Raw genomic sequence first — 23,644 nt, forward strand, 5'->3', positions numbered from 1 at the left:
TGTGACTGTTAGTACTAGCCTAGACTTAAGCTGGTTTTATAGTGCTAGCTCACTGAGATACCATGCGACAGTTAGCATGAATTTCCCACTCAGACACATTATACTGACTCCGAGCTGACTAGTCCTTGTTGTACCCATTAATGCCAAGCACCAGGCAGGGACCAACAAGTACCATATTTTAAGGTCTTTTGGTATGACGTGGCCGGGGATCGATTAAGCAGGGAGAGAGTGACAGAGATGAATCATACATCCAAAAAGACAGACACATGTTCACATGCACACACACACACACACACACACACACACACACACACACACACACACACACACATGTCATATCATGACATTGAATTGCTCCATCCCTGTACATTAATGACAATATTTAAAAAATAATAATACCGTGATAAATGCTCTTCCTGAACAACTAACCAAACCCCCTGTACCAGTAGTATGATATCTCAGTTGGCTACCACTATAAAATCATCATAAGTCCTGACTGAAGCCTGACGTAAAACTCATGACAATGAAGTACTACTTCCCTGTTCATCAATGAAGATAATTTCATGATTATTGTTTTCAACAAAGAAATACCATCTCTTTACTGAGCAAATAACAAAACCAGGAAATCATTTTGATAATTTTTCAATTCCAACACTTGTTTGAGTTTCCGTTGTTCCAGATACATCCATTTGCTGCAAATAAAAGGTCAAATCAATGGATACTGTTTACTCTTGCAGTACTTATGAAAGGCCATTCCTCTGTGGAGTCTTTTCATCCCTCCAGACAAACATAATTCGTTTTTTTTTCATCAGAGCTTTAGAATCACAGAAATAGAATTTCAAGTTAATGAAAGAAGTCTCTTAACATTATAGTCCTCATTTTGTTCTATTCAGGTTGGAAAATATTTGCAAGGTTTCTTCAAACAAATTGTAACACGAACATGTGTGCATTAAATTTCTATCATTAAAACATTCCTCGGTAAAACAATCGTCTTTTTTCCTAAATTTGTCTGGAAACAGTGTCCACTTATGAAAAATCGACCAGCTTTGTTCTCTCCCCTGTTCACATTGCCCCCAATTTAGTGCATTTGTCTGTTAATTTACTCTTCTTCCTTCTTGGGCAAATATTGACAGTGGTCCCTGACTAAACAGGAATTACAAAGGTGACACCCTTTTGTTTGTGCAAGATAGGGCAATCAATGGTCTGATAGGATAGGCGGAAGAGAGCCATTGGAATATGGCCACTTCGGTGTCTTGGAGAGGTTGGAATCTTAACTTTGGCACACACCCTGGGATGTATCTTCATAGTCTGTGATTCTTCAAATAATGGTGTGTTGGGTCGACAGAGCATAAAATGAAATATTTAATCCCAAGGAATTATCGTTGTGCTTGATAGATGTTTGAAAAGGTGTGTAGTGGTTACTTTGGAAACCGTTTTCATCTTACATTATGGTTATCATCATCATGGTGCTGTCCTGTGACAGCTCATCTATTGTCATCTTTTTATAGGCCCTTGGAGGACCGACCATTTCATATTCTTGTGGGATATGGGGTGGGTGTGGGGTCTCATTGGGGATCTTGTATGGACACCAGATATTATTTTATGAGTTTGAATAAAAAGATATAAAGCGTCTTTTAACTATTTATTGATGGTTTGTTGCAGAAGCGAAGATTGTAGGACATTGGTCAGAAATGCAAGTCCTTTTATTGCTGGAAAACCTTACTCATGATCACTCACACACTCATCTTGCCAAGCCCTCAAGTCCATCTAAACCTGATCCATACTTGAGTGCCTGTCAGATCCCATCCTTGAATTGTGTGTTTTGGACAGATACTTGTGTCATCAAAAGAGAACCCATGTACTACAATGTTACATTCAGAGTCTGTGGTAGCCTGTGGTCAGAAATGGTCAAATATACATGTTCAATCTTTAATATGGACATTATGAACAAAGCCTATTCTGTACACCAGGGATGAACGATGTTTAAAGAATGATATGCTTACTCCAGATTCAGCCTTATGAGTTTTTCATTTGCAAAGCGAACTGTCAAAGCCTTTTTTTGTATTGTGTGAAAGTGAAAGAAGTGTCAACATTTGAGATGAAATAACTCTGACAAGTATACAAATGTAAGTGATGCTACCTACGTCATGTTGGGTATCAGTTGGTTTGAATGCTGCTTTATATGGTATTTAAGTGATTTTATAGTGCCAGCACTATGAGGGCTGGTAGCGTAACCTAGTGGTAAAAGTGTTTGCTTGACATGCCGAAGGGGAGTTCGACTCCCCACCTTGGTGCAATGAGTGAAGTGTATTTCTGGTGTCCCCTTACTGGAATATTTTTAAAGCGGTGTAAACTAAACCTTATTCACTCACTCACTTACTCACTCAACTTTATATGAGGACATTGCCCAATCTGACCAATTATTACTATCCGCGACTTGGTTGACCTATTGCTTGATCTTACACAGGTCTCCTGTGGAAACCGGTTTTGGATGATAGATGCCAGAATTCTCAATTTCTTGTTTCAGACTTCACCACATCTCATGGCATTAGCTGTCAATTCCCGTGACCTTGACTTTTGATGCGATGACATTGATAGTTACAGGTTATTTAACTATTGAAACATAAACGAAAACATACTGGTTATGAAAAACGTAAATCTTGTTTGATAATAGACATGACCCGCATTAAATTTCAAAGCATGTACAGTCAACTTGAATAAACTTGACATTATCGTTGACATATGAGGATACGAAGAAAATGAAACATTTAAGTCAATGCTTTCAGTTTTGAATCTTGTTTCATTTTAGATTGCACTTTGATGAAGCAATTACTTTTGAAACATTTAAACTGTCTTTTCAACATCAAGAAGACTTTAGGACGCGTAGTAATTCTAAACTTGACGTAATCATTTTCAAGCGTGATTAGTCTCGAACAGATCACTTCAACTGCGATCAGCTCATGGAATTCAACATCTGCTTTTGAAGCATGTCAGATTCAACTGTAATTACAGATTCTCTGTTAAACACTCGTCAATTTCTATGTTGATATCACTGTCAGGTAATTGGTAAATAGGAAAGCCAAACGAGCACTTCCATGGATAACATGTAGGGTCATTAATCACTCGCCTTCAAACTGCGCTGAGTTTTTTAAGCATGCTCATTAGCTACTGCCCATGCACGCATGCTCTCTGGACCATGAGGTGATATTTTGTCCCCTCTTATGAGTTAGATTGGGAATGTGAACTTTCATAAAGTATTAACCAAGGAGTAATAAATTGCATTTTTTAAAATCAGTGTAAAAACAACTGTTATGTGAAGGTTGAAGTGGAGGTCATTGTGAAAGGATTCATCGTTATCGTTCTGTTTCTTTCTACTCTTCGGCATTGATTTTTCCAGGCATGTGAAGATATTTTATTTAAAAATGTGACCTTGATGTTTTGTAGTGATCTGGGTGTTTAGTGGAACATCAATACATTTTAACATCTTGCTAGTTCCATGATTTTAATGTAACATTGTTTAATTCAGAGTATTCATGAGCTCTCAGCTCAGGTAAAGAAAGTCATTCTTCCATAAATTTGATGACCAAATAACCAGGTCAAATAAAGGTCAGTGCTGACCAATGAGGGTAGCCTTGTGGTTACAGCATTTGGTCGTCACGCCGAAAATTCCCGATTCCTCAAATGGGTACAATGTGTGAAGCTCATTTCTTGATATTGCTGAAATATTGCTAAAACTGGCGTAAGATAAAGCTCACTCACTATTCCAGCAACATGTTCTTGTCAGTAAGATCTGGCTTTGTGACTTGGTCAGATGCATGCCAACGTACTCCAACAACGTGAGGTATTGCTCGTGACATCAACCCCTGGTATGTGTGTACCTGGCGACCATTTTATCCTGTTATTCTGTTAGCTCCAATACATGTGTCAATCTTTAATTCTTTGGCTTCTTTTTGAAAATAAAGTTAATTACACTCTCCGGTCAAGGACATGCGGAAATTGCACATGTGTTTTCAAACAGAAAGAGCACTGTAGGAACATTCTGCAAACCTTTATCCCATGACCATAAATACATTTAATCTTTAATCCTATACATCCTATGTGTTTCTGACCGTAAATGATTATGGTCTGTCCACTAATTAATTCATTAATTAGAAAGTCCCGGCCTTTCTTGCCATGGAGTTGCCATTGATTAAAGCTGTGGCTTGTCTCGCTGATTGAAAACTATTTGAAAGGGTCACTAAAAGTCATTGATAACCCCATGTGTTTATGAAAACCTTCAAGTCGAAGTGCTGGTAAGGAAGCACAGTGACATACTTGACATACAGCTGAGTACCAAAGGGGTGTTGCAAACCATAATTATCAGCATTTAGACAACCAAATATTCCAACAAGGCTCATGGCTCGTGTTGCCAATGGCGTGACTATCACAATGATTCATGTAACAATCATCTTGAAGCAGCGATTTCTCAGAAAACTAAATATTCATTCAACCAACACCAGTTGTCAGGAAAACATTACTCCCTTGATAGTATCCCAGCTTACAGGGTCGCCGGCTGTTATCCAAATGAAACTGATTTTTGTGAATTTAAACATTTTTAATTTGATTTCTGACATACAAAATAAGCGTATCGGTTTGCTATTTGTTCTGTGTCACTGATCGTGTTTGAAATAGTAACTTCTTCACACAGGTCTCATTAAATGTAATGAATTTCAGTTTTGTTCTTGTCTGGGTTATTGTTGGATAGATGATAGATTTGATTTGCACAGTTTTTTCTCTTTACAACGTTTTACTGCAATGTCTGATGGAATTGATAAAGTAGAATTTACACACATTATTGTAGAGGGGTTAAAGAGCTCCTTGATGTCCGTGATCTTTCCCCATGGCGATTACATTGAGCTTTGTCAGTTCACTTTTATTGACATTATAATACTGCAGTTTTCTTTCAGTGCCACCACAGGCCAGGATACTTAAGGGTATCTATTTAAAGGAGCAAAGTTATTTTTGGCTCTGACTAATAGAAGCAGATACTGGATATTTCAGCGATTTTTAAATGTAATAAATAATGCCCAGCGATTTCATTTTGCTGTAAGGGATTCTGGAACAGAACATGTTATGGTTTACCAAATTATTAGTTTTTGTGGTGTAAATTACGACTTAGAATGAGGATTGAATTATTTGAATTAACTGAAACCATAGGTATTTTTACTTTTTCCATTTCAAGACTGACAGATTTTAGTCACCCCTTTCATAGAGCTTTGAGGGGCTAGTGTTGTGGCTGGTTGTCCTCTGTCACTGTCCACCGTCCATCATGTGATCAAGGGATCATGGACTGATTTGTGCTGATTAAAGTTTCGTCTCTCGCTGTCATAAACCTTTTCAGTTTCTGTTCTAGAAGGTGATGGAATGGGTTGAAGATTTGTATGTGGTAAAAGAGATATCTTTTGCATCAAATTCTAAACTTTATTTTTCACAGAATCAGAAATGTTAGAATTACTCAACATGGTACCTGGTCATCAGATTGATTTGCTCATTGCCGCACTGTGATGACATCACGTTTAATTACACATATATCGTCCCATGGAACTTAGGGAATGTGCAAACTGAAATGTGGGGGGCCATATATTGTTCTGTGACAGCAAGAAATAATAATATGTATATAATATGTATTAATACTATTCCTATTAAGCATACCTCAAATTGGGACAGTACATTTATCTCGGAATGAGAGAACAATAGTCCTTATGCATCATATTAATGTTTTTTACATAGTTTTTATATAAGGTAAAGTTATCTTCTCTAAAGCGTTTAATGTCTGAAATTAACCAGTTCAGTGAAATAATTCATAAACTGGAATGATGAATTTGTTTGGCTGTGAAATGTACATTATCTGCTTGTGTGATTCTCTTCCTTTAACTGAAGATAATGTATAAAGTTTCATCGCTGACTGCCTGTGGGGCCTACTCTGTAAAACCTTCATTTTCTACTTACCCGTAAAGTAAGATTTAGGCAAAGAACACTGTATTAGTTGTTAAGCCAGACTATGGCTGATAATGATTATCTCTATGGTGGCTATTATATAAATGCTTTTAAAGGATGATGATGTCAATCCAACCCTTGTAAATCACCACACCAGCTTGTCTAAACAATTCTCCTCATCTTTTGGAATAATCTTGTTATAGACATCAGCTGATTCTCAAATTGTAAACATGTGCTTCTTAGCAATATAGTACACATACAAGCGAGTCTGGTAATTCCGCGCGTCCGGTAATTCTGGAATAGCGTACTTCCGTATCGAGGTAAACTATGGTGGCGTGTTATCGCAATGTCGTGTCGAGTTGTTGCCATTTCGTGTTGCGTTATCGCTATATCGTGTCTTGTTATCGTCATGTCGTGTCGTGATATCGCTATTTCGTTTTTGTCTGTATCGCAATATCGCTATATCGTGTCGCCATATCGCAATATCGTGTCGTGCTATCGCTTTGTCGCGATATCGCCTAGATTTCTTCAGGGCGATAAAGCGATGGCCTGAATGAGCCACCATAGTAAACATCGTCTGCTACCACATTTACGCTTGAAATCGGGATATTTCTACAAGGGACTGGCTTTTAATCACCAAAGGTAAGTAAATAACAGTAATTGGCAGATAAATTGACAGTTTTATGAAAATTCGTTTTCATCGGACTTTTAAACCTTTTTCTTCATTATTCACAATTGGATTTAATATGAAACACTCTTCCTTACATTGATGAAGTAATTTTTGAAAATAATCTGGCCCTAATACGCTTCCATACTTCGGATCTCCATCTGGATGTTATGCGAATCAGTTGCTGCGCAGAATTATCGGACAGCAAGCGATGTCGTCAGAACGCCGGTAAGGTCAACCGTATGGCATACTGCAACGTTAGAATCTTATAGTTGTCAATAAAACTTATATTTCTAAGTAAATATGATGCATACCAGCATGTTTAGTCACGTAAACCACAAAAAATAAGAGACGTCAGTTGCCGCGTTGCGATCAATGTGCGTAGGTGCACGGAATTACCGGTCGGCATTGTATCAGTACTTAGGATTAAAATCTTTGGCGTTTGGAAGTGATACGCATACTTCTGAGAGTGAGTGAGTGAGTTTAGTTTTACACCGCACTCACCAATATTCCAGCCATATGGCGGCGGTCTGTAAATAATCGAGTCTGGACCAGATATTCCAGTGATCAAAAGCATGAGCATCGATCTGCGCAAGTGGGAACCGATGACATGTGTCAACCAAGCCAGCGAGCCTGACCACCCGATCCCGTTAGTCGCGTCTTACGACAAGCATGGGTTACTGAAGATCAATATTCTAACCCGGACCTTCACGGTTCTCACACTTCTGTATTACGAGGATAACGTCGATTAGTCGCAGATCACCTTTATATTGCTGACTGCCAGCATCCTTGAGCAGTATAGATTATTGCTCGTTCTATCCACCACCTTAATATATCCGGAGCATTGCTGACTGCCAGCATTCTTGAGCAGTATAGATTACTGCTCGTTCTATCCACCACCTTAATATATCCGGAGCATTGCTGACTGCCAGCATCCTTGAGCAGTATATCCGGAGCATTGCTGACTGCCAGCATCCTTGAGCAGTATATATTATTGCTCGTTCTATCCACCACCTTAATATATCCGGAGCATTGCTGACTGCCAGCATCCTTGAGCAGTATAGATTATTGCTCGTTCTATCCACCACCTTAATATATCCGGAGCATTGCTGACTGCCAGCATCCTTGAGCAGTATAGATTATTGCTCGTTCTGTCCACCACCTTAATATATCCGGAGCATTGCTGACTGCCAGCATCCTTGAGCAGTATAGATTATTGCTCGTTCTATCCACCACCTTAATATATCCGGAGCATTGCTGACTGCCAGCATCCTTGAGCAGTGTAGACCTCCATCATACAGCTTGAGTGCATCGTCAAACAAACAGCCAACAAAATGTTGTTTATTGCCGATGTTTTCAATCACTGCATGGCCCAGACCATCCTTGCAGATCAGTGGTATATAGCTAGTAAACCAACATTCAGTCACAAACATCTCAGTGGCGGTCACCACTGGACAGTTCTTGAACTGATGACCATCAACAACATCACTGAGATCTAGGTTCATACTGGACAACAAGCACCATTACCCATGTTATGCCAGCTTTGATTTCAGCACAAAAGACATCATTAACTCATTAACTTTCACGGACAATCCAGTATAAACATGACAAAGTTCCCATATTTGTCATTTTCAATTACCCTGCCATTATCAGCTTGTTCCGCATCAAAAGCCTTCTTCAAACAGATAACATTATCCTTTTTGTCGCGTTTGAAGTTTTGATCAAAAGACTTTTTCTGGAAGTTGGACACTTGCCTCTATATGTTGTCAGTGTCACAGTGCCCTGCAACACATTCTGTAATCTCTGGGGGTTTGTTCGCGATGTCATCAGCATGTGCAATCAGATACTTTCATTGTTATGTAATATTGACAGAAACGCCAGCCGTATTCGAGGAGATAATGTCAACAAATGTCAAACTCAACAAGGTCTTTTCCATGTAATTTGCAATTCCTATGAAATCCCATAGCCCTGATATTGCCTCTGGGAGTCTGAATCCACCGGCCCAAAATACCTTCTTTCAATTAAGCTGATATTTTCATTAGATTCTTCCTGCACTCTGATTTGTCCATTTCGTTAAAGTCATCTTTTCAGCATGGTCATGTTACTCAACTACAGGAAGGCAATCTGTTTCCTTTATAATATTCTGTAAATCTATTTTTGTGTCATATTCCTCATTGTAAGTGTTAACGTCCACTGATTCAGATCGGGAAACTGATCAGACAACCCTGGTATTTTGTGTCACTAACAGGAACAAAGGGTTGCAGAAAACTGAGTATTGCAGAGTACTGATGAGGTGTGAAGTATATTTGTATAATATTTGGGTCTAGTCTATATGGTATTTTTCTCCAATTGAAACAAATAATTCTGATTAAAATGCTGTGTCGGGTGATTTGATTTGTACATGTTTTTGTGCTGCAGGAACTGTATGTTTTATTAACAAAGATTGAAGTAAAGCCACAACAGTGGATTTGCTGTGGTGTTGAAAGCATCTGCTTTGTCACATCAAAGGCCTGGGTTCGATTCCCAGCATGGGTACGATGTGTGAGTCCCATTTCAGGTGTCACCTGCTGGAATATTGCTAAAAGCGGCGTAAAACTAAACTCACTCACTCATTTGTGACTCAAACCGACTGACTTGATCTGACGTAATCCTGACTTAAACAGCAGGAGTATGTAAAGAACATAGATGAAATGTTCAATTCTGCAGCCTCTCTTTCATCCATGGTTGCAAAATGATTCTTGCAATTCTTCACAAACGTTTTCTTTCAGTGGGATTAACTATGGTCTCTTGTGATTTTTTCAATGTAAAGATTGTCATCAACTGTTAATACACGGACATTTGACAATGTATTTCAAACAGTGCTTGATCCTTGTTGCTTTGAATGTCAACTTTATTTTCAGGTGTTATCATACAGCTTACAGACCTAGGTGTCATTGTACAATGCAATCTTAGTAGTAAAGTGACCCTAGACAGATGACTGTCGTAACAATATGGTTGTTTTGTACACAGGATATTGGGAAATATTGCTAAAACTGGTGTAAAACAACATTCACTTACTTCAAGAGAATCCTGAAATATGACATCATACTGTTTTATGATACAACAGTAATAAGGATATGACACAGGTATTTGGTGTGAGTGAGAGAGTTTGTGTTTTGTCAGTTGCTTCTCAAGGTTTTGTCTCAATACCTAAGGAAAGTAGCAAAAATTGTAGATGTGGCACTTGGTAATTTCCACAGGACGCTGAATATATTCTCCACAAACTGGTTCTGCAGGTAATTGGAAACAACTTTTTTTATGTGTGGCGAGAAAAAAACTTATCATGTTCCATCCTACTGTTCAGATAATAAAGAAATAATGTCAAGTTCTCTGCTGAAGTAATACCATTGGTCAGATCCTGAGGATAGTGCCCTGATGCAGTAATAACATTGCTAACACCCTGAAGATAGTGTCCTGATGCAGTAATAACATTGCTCACACCCTGAAGATAGTGTCCTGATGCAGTAATAACATTGCTAACACCCTGAAGATAGTGTCCTGATGCAGTAATAACATTGCTCACACCCTGAAGATAGTGCCCTGATGCAGTAATAACATTGCTAACACCCTGAAGATAGTGTCCATCTTGAGTAATAACATTGCTCACACCCTGAAGATAGTGTCCTGATGCAGTAATAACATTGCTCACACCCTGGAGATAGTGTCCTAATGCAGTAATAACATTGCTCACACCCTGGGGACAGTGTCCTTCTGGAATAGATATCACACCGTCACAACCGAAAAACAATTTTTCTGTTGGGGAACCAGAAACCTGTCCTTAATCCAAATACATAGGATAATGTGTTGATAGACGGCAGAGTTCCGATATGAAAGCTTTTAGTTTTCCTTTGCAACCTCCAAGACATGCAAAGTGCATCATTAAATTAACATGAGCATTGATATCAAGTCACTAGAAGAGCAACAACTCATGCCTCTTGGCTGACGACATTAACTACAAAGTGCTTGTATGTTAACACAAAATCCTGGGGAAATTATGAGGTAATGCCCTTATTTAGTGACATGTTAATGGAGACTTACACTTAAGGTATGAGTAGTTGCTGATAGTTGGACGTGTTCAATCTACAAATTACGCGCCTTTATCTAATGAAAAATTAATACAACTTGACATTCTTCTGTGTGTACATGGTGGAACACTTGGAAACGACTTGGAGAAAATGAGAAGATGCAGTCATTCAGAAACATCACATGTTCATCATATTGGATTTGGGGCGGTGGGGTAGTCTAGTGGTTAAAGCGTTGGCTCGTCACACCGAAGACCCGGGTTCGAATCCCCTCATGGGTACATGAGTGAAGCCCATTTCTGGTGTCCCCCGCCGTGATGTTGCTGGAATATTGCTAAAAGCGGCGTAAAACCAAACTCAGTCAGTCAGTCAGTCATATTGGATTTTGATGAATTCACTACATCATATTGGTGACTTAGATCTAACACTGGGAACAATACTAATTCCAAGAGGTGGTACTATGTTTTTGTTTTTTGTATGAGTATTATTGAAATATAATCATTTTTCACAGCATACCGTCATTTAATATGTTTCAGGGATATACATTGGCATTTGCCAGGTAGTCCAAAACAAGGGAAAATGCAGTGGGAGCAGTTCTTCCCTCCCGAATATGACAGTTTTACTAACTACAAGTCCTAAATACGCTACTGACTAGCTGGATTTGCCCAGTGGTGTCTACCCATGCTAAGAGATCCTTGTTTAGAATCGGCCCCTAACATCCCATGTTCGTCCTGGAACAGGTTGTCAGACTTGGTGACTTGGTGGAATATGTGTGAGGGGTGGGGGTGTTGGGGTGTTGGCCGGGATGGTTTTTTTTGTTTCTCTTTGGCTCGCTGGCTTGGTTGACACGTGTCATCGGTTCCCAATTGCGCAGATCGATGCTCATGTTGTTGATCACTGGATTGTCTGGTCCAGACTCGATTATTTACAGACCGCCGCCATATAGCTGGAATACTGCTGAGTGCGGCGTAAAACTAAACTCACTCACTCATTCGTTTCACAATATGTCCCTGTGCCGCCCCCGAGTGAGCCACATGTCACAGAGCCTCTTAACATGTTTAAGTTGCAATAAGCACAATGTTGCACACATGTGCATTAATCACTAGAATTGAGGGGAAACGGTGGCTCAGTGATTTACGGTGTTGGAATTCGCTATGTAGAGTTGCGTCAGATAAATATTCGACGGTATGTTTGAATCCCAGTAAGCACCGATTACGTTTCTTGGTATGTCATCTTCATACCCATGCTCGTGGCAAACTTCAGAGACCTGTGTAAACTCTGCTGACATGCAATGATATGACTGAAACATACTAACCCAAGTCACTCTCTACAGTATAGCTGACATACATGTGCAAGCTAAAATGTCTGCCATGGGCAAATTTACATATAGAACTTCTTTCGTCATATATTTGTGAAAGCAAGTGATAATTAATTGAGACTATGCCTCATAATTGACACAAGCACACCGCTTTTCTGGAGCTCTGAATTTACATTGGTGTTATGCTGTGTGCTTGAGTGCTACACAACCTTTGTGCCAAGAGCTCCGCTAAAGAAAACTGCCTCTGTTTTATCACGTACAAATGAAATGGATTGTTCACAATGTTGACCACTTGTTGCTTGAGTGCTATACAACCTCTGTGCCATGAGCACCGCAAAAGACTGCTTTTGTTGTTCACTTTATCCAAACTAAGCTTGATTGTGTTCTCGATATTCAGCTTTCTTGTCACTGGCAACACTATAACATAATCCGTCCTGTTAAACGAACAAAAAGGTAATTTTTTAAATTAAAACTGTCATTCAAACCCAGTCACGTGAATCAGCATCAAATAGTGATGATTCCAGGTTTTGGCGAGACGATGAGTAAATTTTTGCCCACAGTGACACACACGCCCTCCCCACTGAAATGAACAGACAACCAACTCGGCCTTCTAAATAAGGTTTGAGATGACTATCAGATGATTACCGCGACAGACAGGGCTGCCAATATTGTCTCATGCTCCATTAGCATAATTCCAACACAGCCATGCTGTTTTATCACCTTAAACTGTGTCCACAGTAAAGCCAGTCACAATCTTCAAGACACCCCCTGGGAGCATCTGCCATGGTGTAATTTGGTTTATGTCAGGGCTGGTTTTCTTTATGATTAGTTAAGGAGATGTTGAACGCTGGTGGCTGGTGTCCTAGGTTGGAACTGTTGGACCAGCATGGTTTTGTCATAACCCTCATTACCACTGCGTTGTGTTTTGACAGTCAACCCGTGCCTCTCTGTCACTTTCATTAATTACTGTCACATATATTTACATATACATTACATTTCTAACGTTAATTGGTCATTACCTTGATTGTGTCTGTCGTAACACCTCTTGATAGCAATGCTACTCTCTCTTTTTCTGTCCACTGTTGTATCTTCGTCTGTCCCTTTTTGTCTGTAACCATGTTTTCATCTGTGCTGTTAGGCAGTAGAGATCGTCAGTAGGATATGCCGCTAGTAGGATGAGCTGGCACACCTCATTAATGTCCAAGCCGGAGACTGTATGTGTTTATTGTACAAGTATAACTTGACCATGAAGAATGGACACAACGTATTCGCCGTCTTTAGCATGGACATAAACGTCTTGACAGTTTCATAATATTAAGATTATAGGGGAGCAAGCAGGAATTAAATAATTGTGTAATTATATCGTCGGCACTGATTCTGTTTTGATTTTTTTTCTGGGGAGTGAAACAGGTGTACCTGCCTAATTCAGCAGTTGAAATGGTTGAGAGACTCATTTTCAATGCGCCGTGAACAAAACAATGCATGTCGAGCAGTGAGTGAGTGAGTTAAGTTTTACGCCGCACTCAGCAATATTCCAGCTATATGGCGGCGGTCTGTAAGTAATCGAGTCTGGACCAGACAATCCAGTGATCAACAGCATGAGCATCGATCTGCGCAATTGGGAACCGATGACATGTGTCAACCAAGTCAGCGAGCCCTACCACTTGATCCCGTTAGTCGCCTCTTACGACATGCATGGGTTACTGAAGATCAATATTCTAACCCGGACCTTAACGGGTAGCATGTCGAGCAGCTATGACCCATCACATCTGACTTTAGCAAAATGAAACGATTGTTTGAAACGCTATTTGATAATCAGATTCGCTACGTACCAGCTGATATGATAAGGTTGGCATGACCTGTAAATGTTTGAATACTGCATGTAGCGTTTTGTACTGAGACTGAGACTGACAATAAGTGGTAACAGAATCTACTTTAAACGATCTATCGGATCACTACATAATGTGTGAACTATTACTTCCTTAATCCTAAAGTGCAGGAGTTATTAATAATGTGTTCAGTATGCATATTGGTCGTAGAGAAGTGTTTCAGAATAGTCTGTAATTAAATGTCGCTGGGTTTACCTTTTAACCCTTTCTCTTCAACCGTATCCACTGTTCAGGTGCACGAAGGAATTATGGAGAAACAGGTTAAGTCCTTGTTTAAAATGTTTGTATTGATTTACTAAATGATAAACAACTGCTTTTTACCAAACTCTCAAAGCGTGGCATACGACTCTTGCTCAGACGTTGTTTAATCAAAGCTACAATATTCAAGGTTTTAGTAAAGCTTTCAGTAAACATGTTGGGGACATTTCACATTCGACACATCAGTGACAAAATGATATGCAATTTAATTCCCTATTTTGACTTCCACCATACGTTCCCGATTATTTTCAGGTGAACAGTTAACTAGATGTTGATGGGCATTTAGAAGTTGGAAGGTAACCTAACAACGTCTGGTATGGATTTACAACTTCTGTATTATTTACAACACGACGTTTCGGGGCTACTTCTTGCCCCTTCATGAGGTGAATGATAAAGGGGCAAGAAGTAGCCCCGAAACGTCGTGTTGTAAATAATATTAAAGAAGTTGTGAACAGTTAACTAGCCTTCACATATGTTTATGACGGGTGTCACCGGTGGGGCAGGATACACTTACCTGTTCGCGAACACCTGGCCCCGATTTCTCGAAACAAACTTAAGTCTGAGTTTTGACTTAAGTTAGAGTTTTTACTCAAATGTGAGCAAATGCATTTCCTAGAATAAACTGAAATTGATATTAAACTCAAACATAGTAGACAATTTGAGTTTGGTTGATAAATTACTTAAGTTGTTTGGGCTTTTTTTTATTTTAAAAATGCAGCTGTTTCAAATTGTCAAACTCAGTTTGAAATTTGAGTAAAAATTTAAGTTTGTTTCGAGAAATCGGGGCCTGGTATCATCACTATTTCATAGTGATTCATTAACACATGTTCAAAATATTGTCGGTTGGAATGATTAACTCTGCTTGTAGCAGATATGTCTTATGGCTGCAGACAGGGAAACTGATCAAGTGTGTAACTTAAGTAATATTCATAGCTACTGACAGGTAATGTTTCAAACTTCATCATCAGACCACATATACCTCATTGTATGTGAGCTATGTGTGTTTCAAAATAATTACCGAGAAACAGAGACAAGGAAAAGAAGCAGTTTGAATAGCAGAGTGCAGCTGAATATCGAACTTGTCTTGAAACATTCATCTACGCTGAGGATTGGCTACAGAGATGTTATAAATTCAGCATGTCTCTCATTGAAATGTAAGTTTCCGTCGAGAAAGGAATTCCAAAATTAAAAGGTATAATACACGATTTAACTGAAATTAACTTTCAAATTGACAATCAAATTCTGGTTTCTTTGTCTGTCGTTTGATTAATTCGGATTATATTATAGACGTGATACAACATTCAGTATGTTTTACCAGTTTAGATTTCTGTCAAAAGGAGAATGTTCTACTATGTACTGTTGGGAACACAACGATTCAAAAACAAAATGACAAACGCGTTTTTGTCCCGACCCATAAACATGCAGATTTCCTTTGATGATTGAGCGGTATCGTCATGAAAAAAACCCATCTAAGGAGCATTGACCGATAAACTGTCCTTTCGTGGATTGTTTATACTTTGTCTGCAGTGATGTTTGAGCTGGGTTTAACAGTTAACTGTTGGCATAAGCAGATCAGTAACTGACTACATGTTTTAATGATAATGGGGATTTTCCATGATAATAATTGTCGTCCAAACCTGTCTCATTCGAGTTTCTGTGGTAACACTCTTATCTCCTCTGATCATGTCTAATTTGAAAGGTGCAAAAGTTTGCTGGGAAGGTGAGAAAAAAAAGAGACATGTGAGGCTATATTGTTTGTTCAGTTGGTAATGCGACTTGTCTTGTCAACCCATCATTATACAAAACTGGTGAATGTGGTGAATCAGAGAGATCAGAATGGCAAAATTCCGTTTCTCTTGTCTTTCTTGCTTACCACATTCTGTAACATATGCAAAGGTATTCAGGCTTGTTGCCATCCCGCCTTAATTGGTTTGGTTGTTGTTTAACGCCGTACTCAGCAATATTCCAGCTATTGGGCGGCGCTTTGTAAATAATCGAGTCTGGACCAGACAATCCAGTGATCAACAACATGAGCAACGATCTACGCAATTGGGATGCGATGACATGTGTCAACCAAGACAGCGAGCCTGACCACCCGATCCCGTTAGTCGCCTCTTACGACAAGCATGGATTGCTGAAGATAAATTCTAACCCGGATTTACTTTAATACATAGTTATGCAGTTAGATGTGGTGAATAGCAAAGATCAGAACGAAACTCCATCGTTTCTCACGTAAATCCTTTTAAAGAAATGCTATTGTCATTTCGTGTCCATAGTTGGAAAACAATTAACTGTTGTAGGCAGTCAGATGCTGTGAACTGTTTAAGGTACAATTACCCGCCACTCACTGTCCTGTTATTATTTTATTAATTATAGTTTTGGACATAAATGAGTTGTTACTCATGGTACCACAATTCAATTGCATATTACGTAAATGATCTTGAACTTCAATTTTATAATGGCCTTTCAGTTACTGTCAACTGGCTGTCACAGGCTAAATTATAGAATGACAATGTGGCAAGGTTGAGCTAATCCAAGATTTATGCAGTTTTAACTGTCTATAAAGTGTTGAGTTGTGGAGAAGAAATGCAAAAGTAAGTCATCAATTACATCGTGCCAGAAGATTAGATTACAGAGAAAGCACGAAACCCTCAACTCTTACTTCTATTTAGGTTTGAAAACACTGTTGATAAGACGCAGACTCCGCTCATTAACATACAGTTCACATTTGCTAGTCATCATCGATCAAATTAGTCAATGAAATTAGATTTGGAAAATAACATAGGGTATACGTGGACAGATGAAGATAATATGACCATGATATATAGAGAAAAGTGTTGGCATTTATGTAGTATTTAGTATAATAGCATCGAAAATATTCGTTTTCAGGTAGCATTAAAATCCATACTTTGAAAACGTTTGGCCGTTGTAGTCTCGTCAGATGCCTGATAGCCGAGTTCATAAACTGTCCACAAGTGGAATTGTAAGTGTATTGGTTGCATATGTCATTCGGGTGGAATTGTTCACGTCACTCGAATCATATTTTCTCTTTGTAAAACGGTGGTCAGAGTATTAAAAAAGGGACCTCAAAAGAATCTACTACACTCACATGCACACCATTATATTCGCATTTGTGTCATATTGATTTTTCAAGTATTTCTAAAGAATTAGTGTATAACCCTCGCCCTCGTTCGGAAAACCGAACAGTATTGATTTCCTGATTTTCGAAAATATCAGCATGGCCCACAAAAATTCGTTAGTAACTAGCCTTTTAGTGAGACACTTTCCAAATACAAGAATAACATAACAGCATAATCTAAACGAGAAACAAACATTGAATCCAGTTACACTTTATTTTCAGATTGATCAAAAGTGATACAATTCAGTTACGTCCACACTGAACACTCTTAATCTTCTCTCCAATACTACTAAGAACCAACACTTCAAACGCAGCCAATTTATTGCGGACGACCGCCAACGAGAAAAGAATTCTGACTTGTCAACAAAAAAAGCAATGTTCTTTCACTCTCAGACAAATTGGTTCATCTGTTAGGGGTGAGGAGATGGTGCAAACTCATTCTTTATTAAGGAGAAGTACTAAAGACACTGGAATTGTGTTGCTTTGTTTGTCTCTAGTAGAACACTCATCATTACCTTCTTACGACTCGGTGTATTGGAGTCAAGGAGTAAAACCTACAGTGAAACATGATTGGACCGGACACTGTTCGTCCAGAAACCTGGACCTTCCACGGGTTTTGCTGGGAACATCATACAATATGACATATGTATTCTAATCAAATAGGTTGAGTTGAGTTGAGTTGGGCTTTACGTCACATCGGCATTATTTCAGCCATATAGTGACGAGAACAAGTCTGCATTAATAAACATTGTAAGTACAGAGGTAAAATGAGTTTTAAAGGTCACATTACACAGTTACAATGTATGATACAGATCAACCTCAAATAGGTAAATGAAGACCCGGATGTTTCATATCACTAAAGTCAATCTTGAGATGGCATTTCATAGTGCAATGTACAATAGACTGCTGTTAGAACATATTTCTATGGATGGATTTATGGATAAGTATTTACATTTAGTGATTATATTTCTGCTTACCTTTTCAGGGTATTTACCACGAATAAGGGCATTTTTATGATATGGTGTAACTTAAGGTGTTTGATTGTTGGATGTTGGCACGTGGAAGCGTGATACCGTTGGATCTGTGACACTCCTGAGAAACTATTATTTCTAAAATGGATCTTGCAAATTTCATGGTTAGCGCCACATTACCACAATAGATTCATTATTAACTCTTTTTTTTCAATTACATTCCAAAAATCACACACACACATGTGTGAGTGTATGTACGTGTGCGTGCGTGCGCGCGCGTGTGTGTGTAAACACCATAAGAGGTGATGGAGTAGTCAAGTGGTTATAGCATTGGTTCGTCACACCAGGGAGCTGGGTTTGATCCCTCCAGCATCTCTGTCACTATTTGGTCAGCGTAGTTTGCATTTGTTTCATTACTGCCATATGTTTCGCAAGTTCCAAACAATGATTGGTTTTGTTGAGTTCTCAGATCGAGTGAGTGAGTGTGTAGTGTTACGCCACTCACGGCAATATTCCAGCAATATAATGGCGGGGGACACCAGAAACGGGCTTTGTACCCTTGTGGGGAATCCAACCCGGGTAGTTCGCGTGACGAGTGAATGCTTGAACAACTAGACTACCCCACCGCGGCTTTTCAGTTCTAGCTATGTAACATGACTATGATAAACAGTAACGTTTTAATTCAAGCAGATTTCATAGACATTTCACATCAGTCGTCCCAAGTGAAAATGAATGCATTGTTTTTTAGTTGTCGCTAAAAATATAGTCCACCAGGAGCCATCATTAACACTTCCTCATGCCACGGACAGTCAACATTTAAATATATGGAAAAAAGATCTCATGTCAACCGCAACAAACAAACAAACACACTTCAACAACGAAATAAATGACATTGTTCCAAAAGAACTTCAGGTGAAGACTTTTTTCATTTATTTTGAATATACCAGGAACTCATTACATTAATTATCAAGTTCATGATGTAAACAGAAGCTGCTCACATTCTGTACCCTGTCTACCAAGATTAGGATGTAATGTTGCTAAAAGCAGAGTAAATACCCTGATCACTGACTCAAGACACAACATAAACAGTCTTAATAATAGATGCTGTGGAGTTCTTCTTAAGGAGTCTTTAATCTTTATAATGAAAGGTCCTCTCGACTTTTCGGCTTAAACTTAGCTCACCTGACAACGTCAAGTGTGTATGTCGTGTCCTCTTTGTCTAGCCTTAGGCACTGTCGTCTGGGGTCATGGGGTTGGCTGGGGCGGTGGGGTCGCCTAGTGGTTAAAGCGTTGGCTCGTCACGCCGAAGACCCGGGTTCGAATCCCCACATGGGTACAATGTGTGAAGCCCATTTCTGGTGTCCCCCGCCGTGATGTTGCTGGAATATTGCTAAAAGCGGCGTAAAACCAAAACTCAGACAGTCTGTCAGTCATGGGGTTGTCTGTAAACACGTTCTCCTCATCGGAAATACTGGACCATTGAACATGACCTTCACATTTTTCACTGCAAACACAAAAACGTCGGTTTTGTCCGTATATGTCTCAGCATTTTCACATATCACATATCACATTTTAATGAAATATATATTGGAGAAGGCCTCTTAAGTGTGCCACTTGTACCTAACCCATTTGTTTCTCAGCCATAACATGTGTTTAAAAAATCCACTAAAAACAAAGCGGTCATTTGTGATATCATCCGGTCATACTGCTTATTTATACCTCGTGTGACACATATACAAAGGTTCCCGATACTCGCGCTGATTATCCATGGGAAAATGATGATTGAATTCAAAATTCCAAAGGACATATATTGATACTCCCAAACCGTAATGTTTTCACACAGATGGAAGCTCATTCTATCGAAGCACGACTTACCTAACAGTAAATTACAATCATGCAAGTAGAGCGTCATAATCTGATCTTAGGTCATCATAGTATAACCAAAGGACTTAGACCTGGAATCTCACTCTTTTTTTGTGTGATACCAGTTCTCATCCAAAGGAGTGTTAGAAACAATATTCGCTCCCAGAAAGTGTTCCACTTTCGCATGCGCTTGTCTTTAGCGCATTTAAGGCTGAAGATATGTTATGCATAATTTTCAAAAAACGTATTCGAAAATACAACATTGAATTTTTGACACATTACCAACTTCCTTCTCTGTTGATTGTGTGACAAAAGTGAGACTGATAGTATCATATATTGTTAGTTGCTGGGGAACTGGTAGAGCAGGATACGTATACCAGCTGGTATCAGACACGTGACTATGATGGTCGAAATTGTACGATCGACTCGACGAGGATGAAAGGGTTTTAACGCTTTTATATATTATCATATTTTAATATTGAAAAGAAATCAAGAACAAGGAACATGTGTTGTGATGAGAATAATGGATCAAATGACAAGTAATATTCCCCATTCTGAACATTATATACATAGCATCATGTTCTTTCTGAATTAGAATATGCAGGCGTGTATTCATTGCAGATCATGTTGATGATATTACTTCATGTCAAGCCTCGTGGATTTACTTAAGGTCCACCGGGGACAGATCAGGTAATTCAATCTGATGTCTGATTAATCACATTCATATAGATTGGATCAGTCTGGGGCTGACTCATCAACAGCCATTTAGCCGCATGATCTAAATAGAAATTCTTAGAAACTGCTTACATGTATGACCAGGAAGTTATTTAGAAACCAGATACAAATCTGTCTTTTATAAGGGTCAGTCCTACATGTTTCTTTCATTGCATATTTTCCCTTTAATGTTTAGAATTATCAAGAGTTATTTAGCTTTCCAGGAATTCAATCAGATTTAACAGGTACAGCAGCCACATTGAAGATATCATTTCGCCCATCGCTTGGCCTTGTATTAATATATCATTATGAAGACTGAAATCAAATATCTAGCTATGCACCGAGATATGTTTTATTTTCCAGTTATAATGTTTTAATCTTGTCATATGTTTTGCCATCACTGAAATGCGTATGTTTGTCACAACAACACAACATGATCCCGTTTGTCACAACAACGACAACAACATCGGTTGAGATCTCACGTCATATTACACCAGAATGATAATGTTTGTGGATCTGTTTAGGGACCTTTCTTTATCTAGATGTGAAAGTGTGATAGTTCCTTATTAGGAATACAACAGCACAATAGTATGTCTCTATCCAGCCGTTGCAGCGTTCCATAATACACTTACGAAATACAATACTATTCTCGTCCTTGAAGTCATTAAAAAGAATATTTTCCGGAGTCACATGAATTGAACCGAATGAAAAGTTCATTTGATTAATGCGTCCCTAAGGAGTTATGTTCATTTATAAATTACACGCTGTTTCCTGATTTTCAAGTGAATCAAAATGCATTTTTCTTTCAGAATATGCGCATGTTAAGGCCTTTAGATGATTATAGTATTGCACAGTATTATATATTGATTGATTCCTATCAACAATGTGGTGAAGTTGTCGGTTGAAAGAGAGATTCTATTCAATAGTCTAATTCCAGTGTGTAACATATGTTAATCTCTCCACGGACATCATGCATCCACTATTAATTATAAAATTATTATTTTATTTATAGCTGTGCAATAGTTGTCTACTTAAAACGTCTTTCCTTTTGTCGGAATTGAAAATATTTTCCCTCAAGTCACACACTGTGCTTGACTCATATGTCTTTGAAATATATTATGTAAATGGACCTTGAGTTCCAATAGAGGTAACAATTTGAAGAATGATCCGAGGTGTATAATTTATCGTTCTTCACAGGAAGTGCATTTACTACTGTAATTATCATTTAGTTTTTGTGTGGAACGTCGGATAACTCGAAGTATTCACGTAGGTCCCTTCAAATTTTAAACAACGGTCTTTAACGGTATTTGTAGGAAGAGACACACACGCTTGTTTAGCTCTTGGTCGTTTTTAACTTTCACTTATCAAATGGAGATAATAGCACATGTGTGAAAATGGTGGCCCTTAAACACTCCTGAAGAAAAGATCCAAAGATCACGGAAAGACCCTGGACTTATGAGTATACTCAGTATACGTATGGACATATAGATGGAAACGTGGATTAAAGGATGAGTGGTTGTTTGTTCTTTGTATCAATAAATAATAGCCCTAACTAATGGTACAAAACGTGCTTTCTTGTTTGAAGTCTTACTGCTCACTATTATTCAGTGATTCGCGCAATAGAGCCCCTTAAAGGATCTAAGCCGATATACACACATAACCTTCGACTGTGGAGTATAGTACTATACTTAGTACCTCAGTGGATGTGATTGTCCCATTTGACCATTACTGAAGATTATCAAACGAAAATACTTGAAAATGATATTGCGATTTGTATGCGAATATCAGCTTTCCCAGTTAGGATTGCACTCTGATTTTTAACTTAGCAAATTATCATCATTACAGTTGTTACTTTGCCCTCTTAAAACTTGGCACGGAAAATCAAAGCAAAATGATGATAGTTTGCTAAGTAACTCTTTTATTTTGGATGCAAACGTTATGAGACTTTTTTCCAGAGTTGGTCTGATGTTTTCATTACATTCTGGCTTGAAATGAATGTTTTATCATGAACCAATTTGGGGATTGTGATTCATCGGTATCATTTTGACCCAAACAGACATATACACTTGTTAAGACATCACCGAGAGGCCTCCAAACATCCCTTTATATTGTGCATACATATGCCTCTAGAAGGCGTCTAACATATAACCCATCAAAAAGCGCTATAACTGTGTTCTCCATAGCAAACACAAAGGGTATAACTTTATTGCAGTCATGGGGATACATACATTTCAACCCAATGATTCTACGCTACCACTGATTCTACGATATATGATCGGAATACTCTTAATCGTAATTGATTGTTATACAAGCATTGAAAAGTACTGTCAGAAAGCAAGACAAAATATTTACTACATTGTACTTTAGATCTTTAGGATTAAATAGCATTGACTTTCATCCACGTCGATTGCAAGTCTTGTCAAAACTATCCGTGAGAACGTAAATCAGCACTAACTGAATATAATTCAGTTACGGTATTTTCCCTAAAAAATGGAAACCAAATGCAAATACGAACAACACTTATGGCTCACAAATGTACCAGATCACACAAGAATGTCCCGTTACAGGAGAATTCATACACAATTGACATACCTTGTACTTTGGGCACCCAGAATATCGCCCTGCTTTACTTTTTTCAGCCAAGCATCTGTTCAAAGTCATATTATATCTGTTGAAAACCTTTGACATTCAGTTTGACAACCATGCAATAGCACAAAGATTAATTGGGATATGCTGTAAGACGTTATTGTTACGTGTTGATACCCAAGTTGAGAATAAACAGTTAACC

General features: G+C 38.6%; 1 protein-coding gene across 3 annotated transcripts in view; it reads left to right on the forward strand.

Moving 5' to 3' along the window:
- The window catches only part of LOC124276547 (ribonuclease P protein subunit p14-like), a 62,598-nt gene that overhangs the window by 36,358 nt on the left and 2,596 nt on the right, over positions 1–23,644 (forward strand). The window contains exon 7 of one of the 3 annotated variants that reach the window (XM_046712189.1): positions 17,531–17,553. The exons of 1 other annotated variant lie outside the window; for it this stretch is intronic. The gene's annotated coding sequence lies outside the window, so the exon portion shown is untranslated. Of the gene's footprint in view, positions 1–2,527; positions 2,610–17,530; positions 17,554–23,644 lie in introns of those variants that run through there. One more of the 3 variants, XM_046712187.1, reaches the window with a different exon arrangement.

The sequence above is a fragment of the Haliotis rubra genome, unplaced genomic scaffold, assembly GCF_003918875.1.
Source record: "Haliotis rubra isolate DU_JTF1 unplaced genomic scaffold, ASM391887v1 Scf21, whole genome shotgun sequence".
NCBI lineage: Eukaryota > Metazoa > Mollusca > Gastropoda > Lepetellida > Haliotidae > Haliotis > Haliotis rubra.